General features: G+C 43.9%; 1 long non-coding RNA gene across 1 annotated transcript in view; it reads right to left on the bottom strand.

The window, feature by feature from the left end:
• Window positions 1-24312, bottom strand: part of LOC138493183 (uncharacterized) — a 114193-nt gene that overhangs the window by 38957 nt on the left and 50924 nt on the right. The window contains exon 2 of the long non-coding RNA XR_011276298.1: window positions 561-708. This is a non-coding gene — a long non-coding RNA (uncharacterized lncRNA). The remainder of the gene's footprint in view (window positions 1-560; window positions 709-24312) is intronic.

Here is a 24312-nt window from a genome sequence, read left to right as displayed (position 1 = left end):
GAGAACAGAGGGGGCGAGCAAACAGTTGAAGGGCTCCATACCTCATTTACATTATATATATATATATATATATATATATATATATATATATATACATATATACACACACACACACGTGAAGTCTCTGTGTCCCGTATCAATACATAAGCACAGCTTCTAATTTTCTCCATTGTCAATCATGGTCATGTATTGCGTTCTCCACGCTCCGCTATTATGGCATCAGGTGCACCTGTGTGATTACCAGGATCCTTGGGCACAGCAGTCATCCCAAGCAAAAGGTCTCTGTATCAGCAATTGTGATTATGGGGCTCGTTTAGATTCATCATGAACACGATGCTCGGCAGTGTTCACAATCCTCTCCCTAACACTTCGCCTTAACTATTTCAGTGCCGATTCCACGAGGGATCATGGCAGGGCTTCCTTCCCAATATTTTCTTCCTGATGCCTCTCCCCACCCCCAAGTGCTGCAAACCATAAAACGTGTTAGATTATTGAACATGCACGCATCCCAAATTGGAAGGTATCCCCTGTAAATAAGTGTGTGAAAACATTAGGCCTACCTTTTCCCTCTCAATGGCGCACAGAAGAAACTCAGCGAGGACAAGCGCTTCTTCAAATGTTCCCTCTTCTTCATGGATGGTCTACGTTCCCCGACAGTTCCCTCTCCTGTTCCTCCGGTGGTCGCCTTCTTCTGCGCACTCATATTACCTACCAAAGATGAAAAGAAGAAAAGCCAACATTGCTCCATTGGCCAGTCGGTCCCAGCCCGAGTGGGCTTTATTACACAGCAAGAGAATGTCTACAGACAGAGTTTCAACTCTGAAAATATGCAATATATTTTAGAAACTTCAACTAGTGTGTGCTACGATCAGTTTCAATAAAAATAATTTAAAAAAGAAGCAAAAAAGAAAGACTTCAACTAGTGTTATTTGCATTCCCCGTATTTTAAAATTACTATTTTTATGGTTCTGTAGATTAAGAAACGTGTAAGTGTGTATTTTCTGCCCCAGAATGTGCCATTATGCACACAATAAAAAATACCCGTTTTTACTGTCTGCTCGAATATGGTCCTCCTGTATTACTGCATGCAGTAAATACCGCCTGATTAGGAGGTGAAATGTTTTTTTACAATAGAATGGGGTGAATGTAAGAATCTTAAAACCCCCGTAATATATATATATTGTAAATGTTTTTCCCTATATTGACGGGAAGCACTAGGGCTTCTCTTCAATGCAAGTCCATGCTGACACTAGAAAGGGTAAAACCATTGGCTTCTATGAAGCCCACCTACTCAGCCTCTTTTTGTTAAAATTCCCCGAAGCAGAATGGACTGGTTTGTGGTTTAAATTTAAGAGTAGCTGTATGATTCTCGGATGTATACAAACCTCAAAATTAGGGCGGGAATGAAATCACAAATGTAAAAAATAATGCATGCAGCTTGAAAGGAATAACGTATGCAGCATATCTGTAAATGTGGGTTTCCGCAAACCTGGAGTATTTCCTAGTGTGTGGTGATTTACTGGATTTGGTCACTGTATTTCCCGCATCAGTTAATTCAGGAATACAATCACGAGGCCCATGTTAATTATCTGCCAAATGTGGGGGTCCTTAAAAGGGATTCAGAATCCCATCAAAGTGAACGCTAGTAGTAGCCTAAAGTGGAGTTGCATAAATAATTGTGACCACTCATATTGCAGACCACACAATAAGCTGCTTCTGCGCCTACTCAAACCAATGCCACTTGAAAACCATTCCCATCTTCTGATTTAGAAGTGAAATAAATGATAAATGATGCAGTTTACAGGCACCTCCGATTTACAAACAATACATAGTGCCAACTTTTTGGAGTCAATCTTACTTGGGCAATGACCAATACATATGTTGGGTCTTTCTCCTGTACCTCCTAAAATAAATTATGTATAGAAGGGAATACGATCTACTGTGGCGGGTCAGAGGGAGTCAGACTCTCAGAGGACATTTCCAAACTACTTTTATTTAAATGCTAGGAGAACAGCCTAGCTTTCCTCATTCTAAAGGGTTTCCCTGCCTATCTAAAGGAACTAAAGGTGCTCGACGGTCGCCAGGAAGTCCCAAGAAAAGTCCTCCGTCCAAATCTATTTCTACTCTGACCCTACCGCTAAGAAACGAAACCTAAACAATTCCAAGAGATTGGCTTGATTCTCCTGATGTACCAGTCTTTTACGATGGCCTCTTTGCATCAATGTCTTTAATGTGGTGGCTATTTATCCAGCAAGATCTTCCGTAATAGTTTCTCATCTCTTGCAGTAGCTCTTCTAATTCTTCTACAAGATTCTTGTGTTTGATATACTCTTTAGTAAAGTATTCATGCCAAACTTCCTTGCGACAGTTCCCTACTTGTTGGTTGGAGGTTTCAGACCTCCCACAGTCTATTGACCCAGGCTCTCTCAGCTTGGTTGGGGTTTCTGCCCACTTGATATTTCTCTATTTGTGGATTCTCTCTTTGTTGCCACTTACTGTACTTGACAAGTTTGTCTGTTCTTCGCTTTTACAAGCAAAACAAAAGAGGTGATGGCTGGGAGGTTTACAATGAATCTTAACCTAGGCATTGCTCTGGGCAACCCTCTAGACCATCGTTTCTCGCCTGCCAAGCCAATACAAAAGAGGAAAGACCATATGCAAATCAGGCGTGGTCCCACCCCAAAAGGGGCAGTCCAGCCCGAACTGCTTGGTCACTTCCCGTCTGCACGAGACCACAAGCATCAACAAACTTGTTTCAGCCTTGTTGGGCCTCATCAGCGAGGACTAGCTTGGATCTCTAGGCCCACCAGGCACAGGACCCACGTATGGGTATACCTGTCCCACTTGGAGTGACTAATCCCGATTAGAATATGGTCTTTCCCCTTCTGTAATGGCTTGGCAAGCAAAGAATGATTGTCTGGAGGGTTGCCCAGAGCAATGCCAGAGGTTAGGATTCATTCTAAACCTTCCAGCCATCACCTCTTTGTTTTTACTTCACTTTTACTAGTAAATCTGCATCTAGGTTGTCTGCTATAGTAAAATTGCATCTAGGTAGCCTGTACATGCCCAACAGTTATCAGACAGCGCTCACCTACCCTCACCCGCTCTATCAAAGTTGCATCTAGGTGGCCAGCACCCCAAGCTTACTACACTAGCCTACTATGTATCTACCACCATTCTACACAGTTCTATTCAGAACATCCTCTATTTGACCTCCCTTCACATCTCGAATTTATCCCAGCCACAGACTCGGCTACCTCACAGAAGTGCACTCCAGGAGCATACCATCATGGTCACTAATCCTTGCAGCCTCCAACAGCGTAACCTAAGACTACGCACTAGACTCCCAAGAATTTATGACCCACCATCTAAGGTCCAACCCACTTCTAATCACAATAGGCACACCCTGCATACCACCAACACCCCACCACACAGAGATAACATTGGCCAACACAGACTACAACTCAATAGTCGAATCTTTAGAAAATCCACCTCCCCTCCAAAATGCCAACACATAATCCAGCCACCCTCTGCCCCAAATACCCCACCCGGAACAAAAGGTGCCCTAATAAATGCCCGTTCTATGGTAGCCCATTCCACTGAAATAGCGGACATAATCCAAAATGAGAACCTAGATCTCCTGGCCATCACGGAATCCTGGCTTCATCCCGCAGCAGGACCAGCCATCATGCTAGCCATCCCAGATAATTATACTCTTATACGCATGGATCGCACCACGTCTAGAGGTAGCGGCCTTGCTATAATTGTCAAAAAACACCTAGCCCTAAGACTCTGCTCACCCCATAATACCAATTCCTGTGAATCCCTCACAGCGAAACTTACCATTGGCAACAACCAAACTATCACCATCCACCTGATATACCGTCCACCAGGCCCCCTAGGTTCCTTTGAGGAAGACCTCATGAACCTATTATCTGACAATCTAAAAAACTCTACCCAATGTCTCATCCTAGGTGACTTCAACCTTGGATTCGACGACTCACGTGACTCCAATGCCTTACAAATCAACAGTACCCTTGAGGAACTAGGATTTACCCAAAAGATTACAGATCCCACACATATTAAAGGAGGGACCCTCGATTGGATTGCCTAACATAACTGCCCAACCACCATCACGTCTATAATGCCTCAGTTATGGTCCTACCACCACATGGTATCCTTCACCCTAGAAGCCTCCACACCCATGAACAACAGCATCCTAGCTCCCACCGCACCTACCAGAAATAAAAAAAACATCACCCCTGAAAATCTTATCCCCCTCATTCTCCCCACCTTAAACTCCATCTCAGATCAGTCTGACCCAGCCTCCATGGTAGACAAGTACAATGAAGTGATGCTAATCTCTCTGGACGCTATCGCACCACTAAAAATTAGGAAGAGCAAACCCTGACAACACCTTAATTCCTGGTTTGCACCTCTACTGAAAGACATCAGACAAAAGAAACGCCTAAGTGAAAAAACCTGGAGATCAGACCCCTCAGACAGCAATAAAAACAACCTGAAGAAATTAGCCACCCTCTACAAAAAATAAATCATCCTTGCGAAACAAACATCCTACAACACCCGTATCACTCAAGCCAAATCCAATACCAAATAATTATTCGCCATCCTAAAAGAAGTAGAATCCCCTATCCAAGCTCCTGACTCTTCCATCAAGGATAAAGACTGGTGCACAAGCGTACAAAACACCCTTGCCAATAAGATAATAATGCTTCAGGCGAAGATCCACAACAACAAAGCTTTCATAACTACCCCAAATACTGTCAACAGAGGCACCCCCTCCAAGGCTACCACAAACTCATTACCTACTCTGAAATCCACTCCCTCTCCACCCACACTTGCCAACCCCCCCTTCTACTTTCGCAAAGTTTCCACCAAAGAAGTTGAGAAAGTCATCCTCACTCTCAAACCCTCCAATTGCCAGGGCGACCCATGTCCAGCCCAAATCATAAAAGACGCTGCCCGTGAACTCTCACCCTTCATCACTAAACTCATAAACGCCTCCTTCACTTCAGGTACCATACCTAGCAACCTGAAACACTCCTGGGTCCTCCCCCTCCTCAAAAAGCAAACGCTGGACCCCTCCATCCCAACCAATTACCGCCCCATAACAACTGTGCCGTTCCTACTGAAAATCCTGGACAAAGTAGCTTACCTACAAATCCAGCACCACCTGGAACTAAACCACCTCCTAGGAGTTCGACAGTCCGGCTTCAGACCACAGCATGGTAAAGAGACTGCACTCCTAGACCTTAAGGCACAAATAGACACACTCAGAGATAAAGGCACAACCTCAATCCTACTATTACTCGACCTCTCTGCCGCATTCGACCTGGTAGACCATGCAATACTTTGCAATCATCTGGTCACGGCAGCTCGCTTCTCCCATAAGGCAGTCGCATGGATCCAGTCCTTCTTAAGATAACAGGACAATGTGAGTTTTCTCTCCTCTAGCAGCCGCAGACCCCGCACCTATATCATGCGGCGTACCCCAAGGATCATGTTTATCTCCCACCCTATACAATATTTTCACAAAGCCCCTTTTCGATGATCTAGACGGTCTAGGTATCACCTACACTAACTACGCAGATGATACATAGATCCTCATCCCGTTGACGGGAGATTATGACAAGGATTTGGCCTTTGTGAATAGAGTCTACCTCATCATCCAGGCATGGATGGCCTTCCACGGTCTATGCCTGAATGATGACAAAACTGAACTCCTCATTCTAGGCACTTCCTCCAACATCAAAAAACTAGGCCCCAACTATGACTCCTTCATAATTGACAATAACATTATTACTGTGGCCAAAGTAGTGAAAACCCTTGGCTTCTACATAGATTCCACGCTTACCTTTGGTAAACAAGGGAATGCCATGGCCTCAGCCTCTTCCTACACCTGCAAGTTAATTAGAGCAGCCAAGCCCTTCCTCTCACCCAATAACTGCGTCATTCTAGCAAGAGCACTAATCCTATCGAAACTAGATTACTGCAACGCCCTCTACATAGGCAGTAACAAATAAATCACCGCCAAAATACAGACACTTCAAAATAATGCCCCGAGAGCCGCCCTAAACTTCCCTAAAAATGCCCACATATCTGACTACAGGAGATCTACTGACTGGCTCACCACTAATGACAAAATCCTCCTAAAAACAGCATCCCTTACACACAAATGTCTTAACCATGCAGCCCCGCAATACCTTATAGACAGGTTCACCAGACAAACTGCCTCCCATCCCCCAAGAAAAGTGAACTCCAACCTTTTGTTAGTGCCCAGATTCAAAATCACTAAATCTGGCGGGAGTAGCTTCGCTGTTAAAGCAGCCCAATATTGGAACTCCCTTCCCCCTGCTCTAAGAGAAGACCTCCCTTACCGGCAGTTCAGATCCAATGGCTAAAAGATCATGATGCTTAACCTCACCCTTCGAACATCTAGGATCTTATGTATATTTTGTATATTTGTTCTACCTTATTTATGTCATACCTGCCTCCTGTAAACTTACTGTATATACACTTGTGACTCCCCGATTTACCTGCATTCTTGTAAACTTACTGTATATACAGCTGTGATTCCTTGACAATACGTTTTTTACAGCATTGTAACCGTAGCTGTACCCCTATGTATTAACGTGTAACCTGTAAACTAAGCTTAACAACCCTCTTTTTGCCTTCGCGCCCGAATACCCCTTGGTCTGGTGCGCAATATAAATAAATAAACAAAAACAATTATGTCACAGTTTATGTCTTTTCAGCTTGTTGCTCATATATTATTTCTGGTTCGGGTGTGGACACTTCATAAACTTCCCAGTCAGGATTATTCAATCACCTCCTTTTCAGTCTTATACAGTTCCAATTCCATTCAGTAACTCCTTGTGAGTACTGGGACGAGTTTCTCTTTGATTCTGTTGCCCCATTGACCTCCCACCTCTCCCCATTACCGGTCCGCAGGCTGGTGAATGTCACAGCTTCTTGCATTCACTCTTCTCCAGTAATGGATTCCTCTTTCTTTCTCTTCGTCATGCCCTCATCCTCGACTGTCCTTCTGCCATGCACGGGGCAGGTGGTAGGGAAGTTACTCTTGTTCTTAGTCTATAGGCTTCAACGCTTGTAAGCTGCTCAAGCTTCCCGTTGCCTTCTCAGATGGTCTCGGCATGTTTGGTTGAGCACCCTGCCCACTATAGTAAAGACGTGGTCATGCCGGCACCTGCTGCAGGACTCTGCTTTCCTGATGTACAACGCTTCTCCTGTTGGATATGCTGGGCCTCCAGTGTGTCTGGAATTCAGCTGCTGTTCGAAGGTCGTGGGCTCTGTGACTGTTCTCTGGTCTGCCTCCTTCAGGTGTGCTCACGTCAGGCTGCTTCCCCAGCGTAAGATACTCTCTGTCCCTCCAGCTATCTCCACTCGTACCAGTTAAGTATGCATGTTCTCTTAAAGAGGCATTCTCATTTCCTTCTTCATGCTGCAGCATCATCTTCAGCCAAACAAGTATATGGTACAGTATCTTTGTAGCAATTAATGCCATATGTGCTACTAGGTTGTGTAGTTTAGGGAGTCCCTCGCAGGAATGGGAGTCCTTGTCCCCTAAGGGGGAGGAGCCTCTCCCAGTGAGGTCCCACTTGCCCAGACCCCTAGAGAGGGTCTTGTGGAGCATGACCATCTCACAAGCCTCAAATGTGGAGGCTCCCTGAGGAGAAGGGACCAATACCTTTGATTTGTCACACTACTTATAGTGGCATCATGGGATACTTTATTTGACTGGAAGGCCCAGCACCTGTAATGTGTGGGTGGTAGGCCAGGGGCCCAGGGCAAGAAGGGTAGTGCAGTCCCTAAAGATTATTCAAGTTGGCTCATGAAGGGTAGTATTCTTGAATGGTCCTAGGGCATGGAGGTGCTTGGTGGTGACCCCCAAGCAGGAAGATGACTGAATGGCTATATAGATGCAAATACGACTTGGCTGCCATTACAGTGAAAAGTGACTGTGTCACTCTCATATGGTGTCAAAAGTCCATGCATCATCCCCAAGGGGTTGAAATCCTGTCGCGATGCCAGGCTAAAGAGGACGCATTTGCAATTAAGGTGTATTAGATGACATGCGAGCAGGTCTGGAGGACTTCTTTAGGACAGCAGGGATATGGAATCAGCACCTGAATGGTGGATAAAACAGAACAGATGAGAATGATCAATCAGATGGCACAGGCTAACTGTATGAGACAGCAAAATCATGTATGAAATTACAAGATGGATTCTCCAGGTGAGACACTGGGAATTCTCTACCCACCCGTTTTTTTTTTTTTTTTTGGTGATTTAGCCATATTAGGGTGGAATTATATTCCTGCAAGGGTTGGGTGGGATTTTTAACAGGTGTTCTCATCGACCACCTTTGTTACAAGCCCTCTTGCCTTAGGACCATACCTTAAGTGTGGGCTGATGAAACTGTTACAGTCCTTTTTCCCCTCAAGCTGTAACATCAAATTGTATGGTGTGAGGAAATGAGCTGGAAAGTGATATTCTCAAACAGATTTCGGGAGGACTATGTAGGAGAGGAGATCCTCCGAGCGACCGTAGTTGATAGACCGATTCTTGGTTCCTGCATTCACGTGGTGAGCGAAGCAGATGAAATAAAAGTTTACTATGAAGAAATGCTCTGCCTTACTCCGAGGTTTTAGGATGGGGTAATCACAGGAGGTGGGGACTGTAAAATGCTACATGATGCAGGACCCAGAGGCGGCACAAGGATGCCACCTTGATTCACTCACCTCCATCATAGGTTTGGTAGGGGCTTGTCACAGGGGCCTAACAGCCCAACCCCTTTAAGAGATCTCTAAAGCATCCACTGACTACTAACCCATTTCTGCTGATGTGGAATTCCCAGATAGGCTGCTTTGTTCGTGCCATGGCCTGTCAGTAATTAGCGCATGCATATTTTGTGCATTACTAGCAGCAGGCGAGAAGGGGGCTGCTGGTCCTGGAGACCACAGGATGCAAAAAGTGGAAGTAGGGTGGGCTTTCTTATGGGGGCACACAGGAGGGAGGGCTGCAGGGTTGTCCCACTGAGAAAGAAAAGATCCAAGGCTTGGGGAGGTAGAGGTCCAACAACTGGGGATGCAGGATGTTGCTCGACGAAGAGGATCTGCAAGGAAAGCGGAGGGAATGGAGTAAATTGCCTAGAGCACGAAAACCGGACCCAGTAAACCGCGTTTCTGAAAAAATTGCCTGTAGGCAATTTTCATGGAAGTGCCCTTGAAGCTATAGAAATGCACTTGAACACCGCCCATGGAAAGACCAGCCCCAAAAGGAAAAGATACCGAGTTGCACACTTCCCAGCTCAAACTGTATGAGCCCCATGCCCAAACAAGTAGTAACCAGTGATAATATTGTCATAAAAAAAATAAATGAGCATTATTCAGTGGTGATTATTCAACAAATACTTTAATATCGAAAAATAACTTGCCAATGTAATAATATGTAGTTACTATTTAAATGTCCAATATTCAGTAGTTCCTGTATTCATGTAGTTACTATTTAAATATCCAATAATCTGCAGTTCCCATTTCATCCACTGTAGGCATACACACAACGTTTCGTTTCTGTATGCACTCGCCAGCCATTTTGAAATCCTAAGTTTTTCCAGAGAAGGTTCTAGAAGAAGACATTCCCGCGTTCAGCACAGTTTTGGGTTATTTTTTGGAACTGTTTTTTCAAGTTGTTGGATGTTTTTTCCACAATTCTTTGGTTTTGGGAAAGTTTTTTTCCGGGACACTGAGTTTGGATCACTGGCTTTCTTTTGGGAACTTGGATTTCGTTTACGCCTTCAGATGCTTTTTTCCTGGATTTCCCGGTTTTTGGAATGCTTTCTCTGAACACTGCGTTTTGATCGCTGGATTATTTTCGGGAACTTGGATTTCATCTTGATAGTTTGGAGGCCCTTTTTGGGGGATTTCTTGGATTTGGATGGATTTTACAGGATATGGTTATTAGATTGGTGTATTCCTTGGTGCAAACTTTTAAAGCCATGGATTTCATTATCAAGTATTTGGAGGTTTTCTTTTGGGACTGCTTGGATTGTGAAGCGATTTTACAGGATATGGTTCTTGGATTCGTTTATTTCTTGCTGGAAACTGTAAAAGCCATGGATTTCATCACGCCTTTGGATACATTTTCTTGGAGATTTTAAGGATTTTGGATGGATTTCCGTGGACATGGCTTTTGAATTGCTATATTACGTGTTGGAAAACAAAAAAAAAAAAATGTAATGATGACATACATGGATGGATATGTTCATCTCGAAGTATGGCAAGTTCAACATTTCTACTTTTTTGTCTTTCACAGCCGGGTTGCAGGATATTGTAATGGGCTCCTTTGAATAATTTACATTAAATTCAAAACATTTTACTGCAGTATTTATTTATGGAACGATGTAATCATGCACTCCATTGACTAGATAGGCACGCTTTGTAAATTATGTCTTTATTTTGGCACCACTATTTTCCATTTTTGGTATTTGCAGAATGATTAAATCACAAATAACCAAACAAGCATGTTTGTGAGCATCAGGTCTCGTGAACAAGAAGCACCCCCTCCCCCCAAAGCCTGCTGCTTATTTTAATGGAGGAAAGAGCATGCATACAGAGGGAAAGATGGGTCTGGCCAGGATATCTGCTCACTCTGTGGTTAGTGAAGGAGGAGGGAGGGTTGGGGGGCGGACACAGGACCAAGCAGAGGGCCAAACGCACATTCAAGTATGGCAATCCAATGCGACAACCAATAGTCAACACACATTGGCAATAGATGAGGGGAGGTCAAGCTCTTATAAGACAGGCAAGGAGTGATAGACTAGTGTGCGAGTTTGGAGAAAGCAAAGTTGAGGATGAGAAGGGTGTTGGAAGTGAGAAGAAAATGGAATCGAGGAGAGGTTGTTACTGGGAGAGAGAAGGAGCAGGTGAAGTGAAGGAGATTGGTTTGGGAGATGGAAGGTGGAGGTAAAGACCACCTGGATAAGGAGGACCAAGAAAGAGAGACTTGGAAGTTAGGGAGAGCACAGAGGATGGAGAACATCAGGATAAGATGCATGTGGAAGACAAGGTGCAGTTGGTGAAAGACCCACTGGAGACAAAAGAGGACACCAGAAGCCAAGGAGGTGGAAGTGGTTATAGCGCCGGGATGCTCCAGGAAGGGTATAGTAAGGTGGAAAGTGGAGAAAGATCACTTAGCAGAATGAATAAAGATATAAGTCATAACAAAATCTATGGGATGAGAAGGAGAGCCTTGGCAGGCCGAGCCAGAGTGGGAGGTGCCCTGAGAAATACCCCAGAGGACTAGTGGACGTGGGAGGAGGTACGAGAAAGTGAAAAACTATCGGAATGAGTGAGAGAGAAAGCGAGAGCGCGAAATACTTAAAAAAATGAAATTGTTAGAGGCATAAGAGGGGATTCAGGGAAAGTGAGAGATCCTCTAGAGAAGAGATTGAAGCCAGCACCCCCAATATACTAGTTACTCCCAAAGCGATGTACAGAGACTTCAGGCACTGCGTGGTGAACCTCCTGCTCCCTACAATTTGCACCCATATTTGGAAGGAAGCACTGGTAGCCCGTGGGCTAAGACAACACCTAGCTTGTGGAAATAGGTGCTTAGGGCACTTAAAACACCTTCACATTATTCATAACCATCAACCCATGTGGACTGCTGGGATGGGAGACTTTCGAAACTGTTAAACCTGGAACTGACTTTTGGTTTACCCTATCCAGACCCAAGAAGAAACCATTGCGTTGTTTTCTTGGTTGTCTTCAAACAGAGTGGAAGACACCCTGTTAATTGTGTTGGAGTTGATGCCCTTAACTTGTATTACCCCAAAAGAAACTCCTTGAAGAGGACGTTCTTGTCTAGGTTTCTCATTGATCCCCCACTGGGGTTCATGAAATTCACAAAGATTTGAAAATAGAATTCGGGATCAAGCCAATTGTAAAACATACAAGGGTGCAAGTGAGCTGACTTCTAGGCTACTACCCATTTACTAATCACAGTGTACTAAAATTATGACATGTTTTTGAGGATGTTTTAAATCTGCACTTAGTGTGTTCTTGGAAGATCTGGATATCAAAAGAGAGGTCTCTTAGAGAAAGACCATAGTGTTTCATAATGCCATTGAATGAGTGAAGATAAACATTGAACTAAGAGGTACCGCCTTAAAGGGAGTCAATTAAAATAACGAGCCACTACATAAAGCTTAGATTGTTGCTAAAAGGAAATACTTTTCCCACCCCCTCCAATGACCACATTGGACATTCTTGGAGGTGGCTCTGGTGTTGCGTTTAGGGTGTGGTTTGGGAACGAGCTAGCCAGGGTGCAGTGTCCAGCGTACACGGAAGCATACAGCCAGTAGTGTGAGGAATTGCACAAGAATCTGGCTGTAGAGAGAAGAGCCACTGAAGGACTATGGTATGGAGCATGGTCTTCCTACTAACAACATAATCACGCACTCCATTGACTAGATAAGCACGCTTTGTAAATTAATTCTTTATTTTGGCACCACTATTTTGCATTTTTGGTTTTTGCAGAATGATTAAATCACATATAACCAAACAAGCATCATGTCTCGTGAACAACGTGAACAAGAAAACCCCACAAAGCCTGATGCCCCTGCTGCCCCTTTTAATGGAGGGAACAAATGGTCTTTTTTTTTTTTTTTTTTAAGATGCCTTGGAGCAACCTACAACGGGAGGGATTCTGATGTGATCGTGGGGTTTCATGCCTAAACCTCCTTAGCTTATGCCTCCTCCCCTACCACATCCAGTCCTACATCAGGGGAGTTTCAGGCCCCCACTGCCTCCACCCTGCTCCTGCCACGTTCTGGAGATTGCACCCCACCACGCCTGCCATCCTGTCTCCATCACTCACTCACTTACGTGCTTGCTACACCATGACCCACCACTTCCTGCTTCTGAGTGCAGTATGCGGCCTTCTATAGACATGGTTTCATGGACTTTTTTTATTTTAGAGGTGACCCAGGAAACACGGTCTAAAGACCGCAAACCATTCAAATAGTGGGCTTATTGAAAGGATGCTGTAATATGGCATCATAAAGTGAAAGGAAGTTGAGCAAGCACTTGGTGACACTTTACAATTTTTTGTTACAAACAAATCTAAGGTTTGACAGCCCCCAATAGCAGGTTTGAGGCCTGCAAGATATACTTTAATTAATAAGTTGATATTCTGCTTGGCCATTAAGTGGGCACCTTGATATTATGCCCCCAAAATATGGTCCCACCCCAACAGGCTGATCAAAACTCAAATTTAAGGTGGTGCCCAAGCTTTATGGAGGGAAGTCACCACAAAATGATACATTGACTGCTTGAATTCCAATGTTTCGTATACATAAACACCAATTACATCAATTCTATACGTTCTAAATTACAATCAGTCTTCTAATTTCACTTCTGCTATGATCGGCCAATATTTCAATACTGCATTTGCATCAAAATGTTTCCAGATTACAAATTAAGTCATATTTACAAATGATAAAACATATTTGCTTTCCCAATAACACCAACACAAGCTAGAATCAAATAGCTCTTTCAGGTCCCACCCTTCCCATGTAAATCGGGTTCTTTAGGCTGCTAACATGTGTTCAGTTTAAAATAGGATTACAATAACTTGGATTACTGTTCTGCACATTTTGGGTTAGGGAAGCTGTGTTAATGAATCAGAACACACAGAACTTTCGTTCATCCAGGCAATCTGGGAGAATGGTTTTAGGATTTTATTAACAGGTATAAGTGTCCCTCCCCTCACTAACAGAGCCCCAGGGTGAAATTTTAAAAAAGAGGGGTATATGGGATTTATAGTTACATAATTTATATGATATGGTATGGTATTTATAACGCACCTGTACTCAAGTGTTTCTAGAAACCATTATAGAAGTAGAAATGACAATTAAATGTAACCTCAGTTGAGATTCCTTATTAAATAGTTATGAACTTCTCAGAACACACATTTTCAAATATATCCTTATTAGCCACATCTTCATATCACAGCTTAATGTTAACAAAGACTTGCCCACAGAGTGCATAAAAGTGTTATATGTACCATTGGGCACACAGCTCAGAAATATATTTTGGGTTGCATTGAAATGACATTCCACTTAATTTTAAATGCAATGAGATGTCACTGTACATTTCTTATTTAAACCAATGTATTTTGATAACACTATCCCAAAAAAACATTTCTGGGACTTAGCAGGAAAATAGGCATAGATAATTTCCTTTTGGTGAAATCTCATACTCACTTATCAGAAGATGCTTTCAGTTTTAGAAGCAGCCTCGACCCTTTACATTGGAAATCTCCCAGTCAGCAGGGGCCTTGCGGCTCTGCTATGGACAGCCTCAGATTCCCTTAAGTGCAGGTTCCTTTGTTGATAAGACTCATCCCCTGGAAAAGGAATCTTCCTTTATGCAGCTCTTATGTTGGTCTCTCTCCATTTTCCATAATCCAAATCACATATGGTGTTCTTTCTTACAGCTTTTACCAATGTCAGACTAATATCCCTCAGTGGGCAAATATTGTCAAATATTTCCATGCTTATGTCACACTATGTGATTGGCCTACATTTTCCAATTGGCCTGCCTCATAGTCAGACACTCTTGGAGAAAATAAACCTTGATCTTTGGAAGATTCACATTTTTATATACGTTACCAAAAAGGTGAGAGCCCGATCTGCACCCAAGAATGTACATTCTGAATGGTTATTCTTTCATAATTACTGGTAGCATCCTGACACATTAATGGGATATGGATTTCAGAAATATATGCCAGCAGACGCACACTCTCATATGTGACTTTAGTTTGTCCAGTTAATATTAATAATTTTATGAGTATTAATCATGTTATTTATTAAGAATCAGAGAGAATGCACATTTAATGTCAGATTCAAGGGGAGATTCTTAGCTTTGAAAAAAACACTGAGTTCTCATGTTTCTACCTAGAATCATTCCAAAGTATGAGTCACATTCCTTTTCATATGTAACATGTGCTTACAACTAATTGGTGCATTTAAACTGAACAGTGTGTTGTGCCTTCTAGGATGAGTTATGCAATACCTCTCCAGAGGCCTCTCTTTTAAACCATTAGTAAATGATTGATCGGACATGTACAACGGACCCCTTTGTACTGCTCACATTACTCCCAGCAGATGGCTGAATTTTATGAGAGCAGGGTCAAAAAGCTAAAGGATGAATTTGCTTTGAGGCTTGTTCGTAAAATCAGACCAATAGGCCACTCCAGATCTTACGGTTCTGTAAAGACTCTAGATTTAATTTTCATGGTATGTTTGTTTTTTAAAATTATAAGTATATCCCCTTGAAGACTCCATTTTACTCGGAGTTGAAACCTGGGTCAACTTGAAGTTAACACAATATAGAAGGATCACGAATACAAGCGTTCACTCAGACGCATTGTTTTTTTATTATTGATTTTTACACATAAATACAGATAAAATCAATCTGTTTTTTGACTGAATGTATTTATAGAAAATTAAAACATGGAAAAGTAGGTATTTCTGCTTAGTTCCATATGCAGTCAATCGTGCATTACAGGCTTAATGTATTGCAAACTGACAGCATGGATAGTGCAAACATTATATGCAAAATAGTATAAAGTTCTTCATATTGCTGAAAACATATCCATATCTTAGGTCAATGGCAATCACAGAAGCAAACATTTGTTGTGGTAAAGATGGAGCCGACACAGATGTGGACTAGCCCAGTTCCATTTGTGTGCTGCATCACTGTGCATGGAATTTCATAAATTGATTTCTCTTCATTCAAATAAATGCAGAAATATACTGGTTGCTAGTTATTTTTTTATTCGACAAATAATAAAATGGGGATAAATACAGAAAATAATAGTCATAAAATAAATATGAATAAAACAGATGGAATGGCAGAAAAATAAACACCATAAAACCACAGGCCTTATTCATAACCAATACAGAACCATTGCCTTCTCCTTCATTAACATTGTAAGATATTATTTAAAACCAACCATATTATTATAAGCTTTGTACAATAATCTAACAGTTGGAGAAATGATCACCCAATTTACACTGGAATTTTGGCGACACTTTGAATAAAGGTTTTTTTTGGCTACATATTTCAGATACAGCAGGGGAACCTATGTGTAATACAGGGCATGTTCCATGATTTGTAAAGAATGAGCAGTTTCTGTTGAAATGTATAAATGCTCTGCTTCTCACTAATACTTTGAGTTTGTATGTTGATGTCAATCATTTTCCAGTGCTGAGGGCACTTTGTCTGGTTTTACTTTACATTGGTAAAAAAAGAAAAGCTACAGCTTTGGGTGAAAGGTACTCAAGGCCATTGTTGTTCCTGAGATGGTTTACATCGTGGCACACTCTGTAGCATGTATCGAGTGCTGTCTCTCAGGTGTGCAGGTGAATACCTGCATCCCACAGATGCATCAGATTCATGACAAATGAAGTCCTGGGACATAGGTGAAGCAGAAAGAGGATTATTTTGGCACCTCCCACTTTGAATTCATGCAGTCTTCATTTGCCTTTAATTCTCACCACATACCAGCGGCAAACCCCTAGAGACTGGCATTTGCTCAAGAGAACCAAGCTCAGTCATATGTTCCCTCTAACTGTAATTTATCTCTGCTGAGAACCCAAAGGGTGGGATTCCATTAAGTCCAAAAATAGAAATGACAAACCAGGGTAAGAGCCTGACCTCAACCTCTTAGGAAGATCACAGCCAGGAGCTGATAGGGAGGGTAGATAAACAGAGCATCTCTGCCTCCACTATGCCCCAATCAAGATGATATTTCCAACATTAATCCAGTTCTGCATGGGCAAATTGACTATTATGGTGAGGCAAATGGTCTTGCATACATGCCTCGGTTGCAGGAAGATTGTGCCCTTATGGGCCCCTCTTCTAGTTACTATGAAGGACAGAAGGTGCGCTTGATCAGTTGATGAGTAAGAGGGCATTCGTCAATTTTCTGAAAGACCCGTAGATCGGAACAAGAAAAGCATACAACTACTGAACAACCATCTACTGACCTACTATATGTTTGAGGTGAGCAGCTGATTAATCTCGTTATGGCTCTGTCAATAGAAGAAAGGAGAGGAAAGGGCATCTCAGTCTGATTCCCTAGAGGTTATTTAAACTACCCGTCCGGTGGCTTCTTCAAACCACAATCGCGCAGTAAGGACTTACGGTCACAGATGGCCTCAATAACTCACTTTCCTTAGGTAGTTTCTGGATTTGTTGGTGTTGGTCAGTACTGTATTCCAGGTGGCCAGAGGATTTCCTGGTCTAGACTCAACCTCCCCATGGGTTTCCTCCATCCTAGGCCAGACTTCCCTACCCCCAGACGGTTGTACATTAGGACCACAGAAAAGGTAACCCCTACTTTCTATTACTAATTTGTTCTACAAGGGACGTCCTAAGAGTTGCAGCCTTCATTACAGCACTCCCTCTGGGAACTTCCAACAGCAAGCCACACTAATATTCCCCCCCAAACTAATGATGGAGAAAGTGTGCCTTTTCCTCTCACCTCCCACAATCTTTCACTCCCCCTAGTCTTTCACCTGTTCTTTACCTCTCACTACCACCTCTCACTTTAGTCTTCTTCACCCTTCTTGATTTACTATCACTACCCCTCTGATATTTCTCACTTTCCTCCTAGTCACTTTTTCCCTCTCTTCCTCCCACTATTCCCTTCTATATGCCAGCCTCCACCCTGTACACCTGTCTGCTCTCTTTCACCCTCATTTTCACTCCCTCCCTTTCACTCTCTCTGAACCAATCTCTCCTTCTACTCACTCTCACACACTCCAAATTTTTCTCTCTCTCCCGTCTCTCGCTCTCTCGCCCATCCAACACTCACTCACACCATGCACTCCACTCTCATGCTTGGTACCACTCTCTTACACACAATACCTCACAATCTCGAACATGTCCTCCGCACTCAACTCCAACATCTGTTCTTCCACTGGTCTATCGGTCCACAACTTCTCCTCCTGACTTTACCTGAACAACCTTTGTCCCACTCTGGAATGGTAGGATTTTTAATACCCAGGCCCCCCTGCCTCGTAGCTTTCTCCCCTTTACTTTTGGTTCTGTGGCCTTAAGCTGAACTCATATTAATCTGTTACTCCCCCTTCACCAAGGTTTTGGTCACAATGTCCAATTCCTTTCACAACCCCATTTATTCCCACCACTTTTCACTGCATTGTTGTTAGTGGGGCTTCCTTGGCCATCTCCAGTCTGTCAGCAGCTCGCATTGCCCTCTTGTTGTCTTGGGAAGTTGGTGTGGTTGTTGGTGAACTGCAGGTCATCAAGGAGGTGAGACTCAGTTTAGCATGGGTGCTTTGCCTCGCAGAGGTTCTGGCTGCAGCTGAATTTAATTCTGTAACAAATCAGAGAATTTTTTTTTATTTTTTGCATTTGGGCTGACATCTTAATAGTAGCGCAGTAATGTGAGGTCTGTGCGTTGGTATGTGTGTCCATTGGAATTAGTCTTTGATCAGGTGTTGTTTAGCCATGTTTTGAGAGATTTGCAAAATTGGAGAATTGTGGGGGCATCCTGAACCGACACACTGGGATGGAGTTCCAGAGCTGACACATGGATTGATTTCTAGAGGGAGGGTGCATAACAAGAGAAACATTTTTGTGGGGCCTCTCTTTGCAGACGAGTTGCAATTCAAGCCAGTAGGTTGATTTACTATGCAAGGAGTGTGTGCCACCAGATATGTGGAGCATATCTGCCAGTTATGCTGGTGTGCTCCTTGTGACTGCTTTGCAAAGAATACATGCAGTCTTGAACTGTATACTGGCTAGTAGTAAAAGTCAATGTAGTTCACATAGGATGGGGGTAAGGCGGTCAAGTTTCTGTGATCCTGTAATAAGATCTGCTGCAGCGTGGTGGACTGCTTTTAGGGGAGCTAAGTGAGCGGCTGGGAGTCCTGTCAGGAGAGCATATCCCCCAAATGATGTGCGAGACCACAAGGTCCGGAAGTTCCGCACCGGGATGAAGGGATTGCATTTTTGAATTTTAGACATTCTGAGCCAGGCTATTTGGGCCTTCTTAGCTATGTTTTTCTGGAAGGACAGGCTTCGGTCAATGGTTTATTGATAGTTTATTTGTATAGCGCCTATACACACATGTGTTTCAAAGCGCTTCGAGGCAAGGGAGGGAGTAAGGGAAAATACAATGACATTATTACAAGGCCTTGAGACATTACAAATGTGGAATTAACTATGGTACAAGGCCAAATAGTGCAAGAGCTTTGACAATGATAAGGAGGTGAGGGAGGGAGGGAGGGAGGGAGAGGGAGGTAGGAGATGTGACCGACAACGACTATCATCAGGGGAATGACAAAAGGTGAAGGGGGGGATTAGAGGAACAAAGCAAGCGACTATCGTACTAGGGCGGACGACATTTCTGGTAGTGCTGGAGATTGACAAAAAGGGGAGGGGGATGGAGAGGAACAAATAAGTGACTATCATACTAGGTCTGACGACAATTCTGATAGGGTAAGTGCATAGAATATAGTGAGAGGATGGGGGAGAGGAGAGAGGGAAAAGACAGGGAGAGGAAGAGAAGACTGAGAAGCAGCGAGTGTGGTGAAAGAGAGGAAGAAGCAAAGCTGCAGAAATACAGTTTTATAGAGCACATAAGCAAGTGGAGAGAGCATCAAGTTACAGAGATCAGTTCTGAACACATAATGTTGCAAGAGATCAGCAAATGCATGTCAGGATTCAAGTCGTAGATGGGCACAACAGGACTCATGGTCACCATGATTACGTGATGCTTAAGGAAGTCCAGCATGAGAATGATGAGAACCAACATGAGTCACATGAATGAAATACAAGAGGCAGGCATACAGGCATCACATGCATACAAGAGGCGGGGACAGCAAAATACAAGTGGCAGGCATACAGGCATCACATGCATACAACAGGGGGACCAGTGAAATACACAACTTGCACAACTTACTTTACAACGGAGCACCTGTCCTCACCCCAGCACTGTGGGGACAGAGGGAGCAAACACATGTTGGTGCATGCTTACCTGCTGTCTGAGCATCGGTTTGGGTCCTAGGTCCTCCTGGTCTGAACAGGTCCAAACAGGAATTGCCCTTTTCTTTGTTTGCCCTTCGCTTCGGACACCCGGGCGAGAGACGCCCTTGATCTAAGAGTTAAGACCAGGAAGGAAGAGTCAGGGCTAAGAAGGTGGGTGGTGCTTAGGCCAGGTGACCTAGATCCATTTGCACCTGCTCCTCATCTGCAAAGGAAGAGAGGCTGGAGGGCTCCTTAAGTAGGGAATAAGAGCAGCAACCAGGAAGGCACCAGGTGGGTAGGGCTTGCTAAGTGGGGTAAAAGAGCGGCAACCAGGAAGGCACCAGGTGGGCGGGGCTTTCTAAGTGGGGAAAAAAGAGCAGCAACCAGGAAGGCACCATGTGGGTGGGGCTTAGGGCAGGTGACCTAGATCCACTTGAACCTGCTCCCTATCTGCAAAGGAAAAGAGGCTGGAGGGCTCCTTAATTAGGGAAAAAGAGCGGCAACTAGTAAAGCACGAGGTGGGCAGGGTGCACCCTAAGGATTGTGTGGAGTCTGAGAGTTGTGGATCAAATCCTTCTAGGCCCATATCATTGAGCGAGTGTTAGTGTCTGCCTGAGAGGTGGGAGGTAAACCAATTCTGTGCCAGGGAGTCCTATCCTATCAGCAAGGAGGGAGAGAAGGATGCAGTGGTTGACCGTGTCGAATGTAGCCGAGAGCTCAAGGACGACGAGAAGGCACAAGCTGCACTTATCTATGATTTGGAGGGCATCATCCACCAACTGGTGCCTCAATGCTGCACTTGGGGCGAAACCCTGACATTTAGGAGGTGGAGTTGTTCGATTCTTGCAAGTAGTTGTGTAGCAACTACTTTTCCCAAGATTTTTCCAATAAACAGGAAGCTTGTAATGGGCCAATAGTTGCCTAGGTCATCTGGATTTAGTTTTTTTTTTCTTTTTCTTTTTTTAAAAAAGAGGTCATATGAGACCAGTTTTGAGTGTGTCTGGGAATGATCCTTCTGTGATGGAGGCCTTGATGATGCTGAGGAGCGCATTGAGTGACGGGCCTGTCAATTGTTCAATGATGGAGGCCAGAATTATATTGTCAGAGTAAGTAATTTTTAGGAGAGCTGGGGGAAAAAAGAAGAGGGAATTCAGTTCAGAGGGGCAGTGTGTGTGCCAGGATGGCTGTGAGGGTGATTTGAGGGTCTCTTGGATTGTGTCTATTTTTCAATAACAAATGTGTTGATTCCATTGGATTTTTCCTGAATTGCTGGTACCTCGGGGTCAGGTGAGGGTTTGGTAAAGTGCTTTACTGCACCAAAGAGGGATTTGCTCCTGTTGGAGTAGTAAGCAACTATGGCCTTAGATATTTAGAATCCTACAGTTATGCACAGAGAGATTTGACATCTGCTAGATACAAGGATGCAATGCATAGTGCGATTAAAATTTGTACCAAAGTCACAGGTACGACTGGCACAATTAGGGGGTTCAAAGACTGGGTCCCTCCCAACTCACTCCACCTCTGGGGTAGGAACCATACTGGCACACAGCTTAACCAAGGTTGGGGTGGGGGGGGGGGGTGGGTCCTAATCACCTCTTGCTAGGCGAAAGTCGCTAATCCGGTCACACTACTCAGCATGCTAAGAGGATTCAGTCTATGGTGAAATTAGACCAGTAGGCAAGTTCTCCCTTCCAAATAATTTCACACGCTTCTGAGGCCCAATTGCAGCAGCCGGTAGCCAAAGTGTCAGCAACTCAGATTGGGAGGACTGAAAAAATCCAAGTATGCTTGTCAACCAGAGAAAAGACAGGAGTATATTGGGACTCTATAGACAGGCCCAATAGACTAATTGTTACTAATTATGTGGTGACCTCTAACCTAAGTCATCTTGGGCTCAAGCGCTGTGCATGGATGGTACCTTTGAACAATGTTTATCTATGTAGACAGGAGGGTGGTCTTGCTGCATTTGACGGGTCTAATTTGTCAAATCGCACACAGTTGTCCGAGGCATGTGTGACTGCTATTCCAGAAGCTGCCCAGGTTTCTCGGGGGCTTGGGGTTGGGAGTGCCAGAGGTAGAATGTTCAAAGAATGTAATTCAGTGTTCTCAAGGCTCAAGTCCTAGCCACACCCAAGGGGTTCCCCAGGTAGTACCCCGGCCCCAACAACTGCTAATTCACACATTGACCAAATGTCATTTCTATCATGGAATGTGGCTGGGGTTAAAGGATAGCATGTGTTGAGTCCCAATCATTATTGGTCTCAGGAGGAAATGAATGTAGATGGTTGTGTCTCATATGTTAGAGCTGTCCCAGAGAAACAAGAGGGGTCGGAAATGTGGAGGTTGGTCAAATCTTATTTGAAGTGTAAATTGGTGATACTAGAGTCCCCATCCTCCTTTATTTTGGTGGTCAGAATTGTTAGACCTGGCAAGTCTGACATACTGGACGTTAACTTTTATAATAGCCCTCAGTCAATATAAGAAGAACTGATTGCAAGCCCTCACTGTAGAGCTGGAGGATTATATACCCAGATCACCTCGATAAATCTGTGTTTGTTACTAGGGGGTAATGGAAGTTGGGTGGCGGTCCGGGCAATATGCTGTATGACGAGATGGAGGAAGTGGTGGCAGGGAGTCCTCCTCCAATTATGATGGACCTCAGACTGTGCACAGAGGTTATGGGATTACCTCCATCACTGGGTGATGCGCACTGTAAATGAGTGCTTGGTGGCGATATCCCAGGTAGGTCAACTTTCTTCTCTGCTTTCGGCATCTCCACCATTGATTATTTCTGTGTCCCAGTGAAGTTTTGGGGAGAACTATTGGGGTTCAGAGTGATGGATAACATCTGCAGTGACCACTTTCTAATTAGGGTCGATATTGGTCTAGACCAGAGATGTCTCATCTGGACAGGTTTATCTGCTGGGGGTATTTTTAACCGCAACCGTTGTAGGCTCAGGTGGACCAAGGATAGGGGGAGGAACGTCTGAGAAAGGCTGTTCAATCTAGCTCATACAAACTAGATGTTAGACTATATTGTCGGAGCAGAAATCCATTTCAGAGGAGTTTGGGTCACTAGTATGCAATATGTCATTGATGTTTACCCGGGCAGTGGGCAAAAGAAGTGAAGTACAAAGGACTGGTTGGTTTGATCAGGAATGTACTAGAGCAAAGTCTCAATTACTCTTATTATTGAAAAACCCTCTGGCTACTAAACACTATTTATTTGTGCAAGGTTCCTTTTTATGAACATGTTGGCCAGGAAAAAAATGTTCATTGAAGATGAGGCATGAGACACTTGGGTCAGAGCTTCCCAGATTAATGATGTAAAACCTTACTGCGAAATTGCGAATGACAGCCCTTTTTACACATGTAATCACAAGGTCACAGTCTCCAATGTATCATACCTAGCTTGGTTGGATCATTTCCCATCCTCATATAGAGTACATCGAGGGGATGTGAATGGTAGCCCTGCTAACCTGGTTGGCATGTGGGGCATGGAAAGGGAGGCATTGCTGCAAGGATCCTTTTCTCAATGGCTGAAATTACTAGAGCCATTGGTGGTCAGCACTGTTATCGTACCCCTGGACCCAACAATGTCCTGGCTGACCAGTTTGTCATGGCGCAGCAATTGTGGGCTTTGTTTTTGACCCAGGAGTTCAATGCCATTTGTGCAGGAAGCGTGGTACCCCCATCATGGTCCTGCACAACCATCCAGCCAATATACAGGAAGGGGCCGCAGGATGCTCCCACCTCATATAGGCCGATTTCACTGTTAGACTCTCTTTAAAATCTTTGGCTGTGATATTTTTGCAAGACTAGAGGAGTGGGTCGTGGACAGTGGGGTTCTCTCGTTGGTGCATTTGGGATTCTACAGAGTCCGGGTATGGCCGAGCAGTCTCTTAATCTTTATATAGTGATTTCTCATTCCATCTATCTAAGGGAGGAGACTATTTATCTGGCATTCATGGATCCTAGCACAGCTTTTGACAAGGTCAAATCAAACCAGGTTAAGGGCCGTGCTTGGATCCATGAATTTCCCTGCAGCCCTGGTGAGTTTCCTGCCATGGTTGCATCGACCCAGGCCTGTGTTAGAAGTGGTGCCAATGGCCGATGAACAGGTTCTTTCAAAGTGGAGTCAGGGGTGCGCCAGGGTTATGTCATGGCCCCAATGCTCTTCTAGCTGTATATTAATGGCCTTTACGATCAT

The sequence above is a fragment of the Ambystoma mexicanum genome, chromosome 10, assembly GCF_040938575.1.
Source record: "Ambystoma mexicanum isolate Mex_15411 chromosome 10, UKY_AmexF1_1, whole genome shotgun sequence".
Taxonomy (NCBI): domain Eukaryota; kingdom Metazoa; phylum Chordata; class Amphibia; order Caudata; family Ambystomatidae; genus Ambystoma; species Ambystoma mexicanum.
The sequence above is the reverse complement of the archived record's forward strand: the minus strand, read 5'-3'. Positions and strand labels throughout refer to the sequence as shown.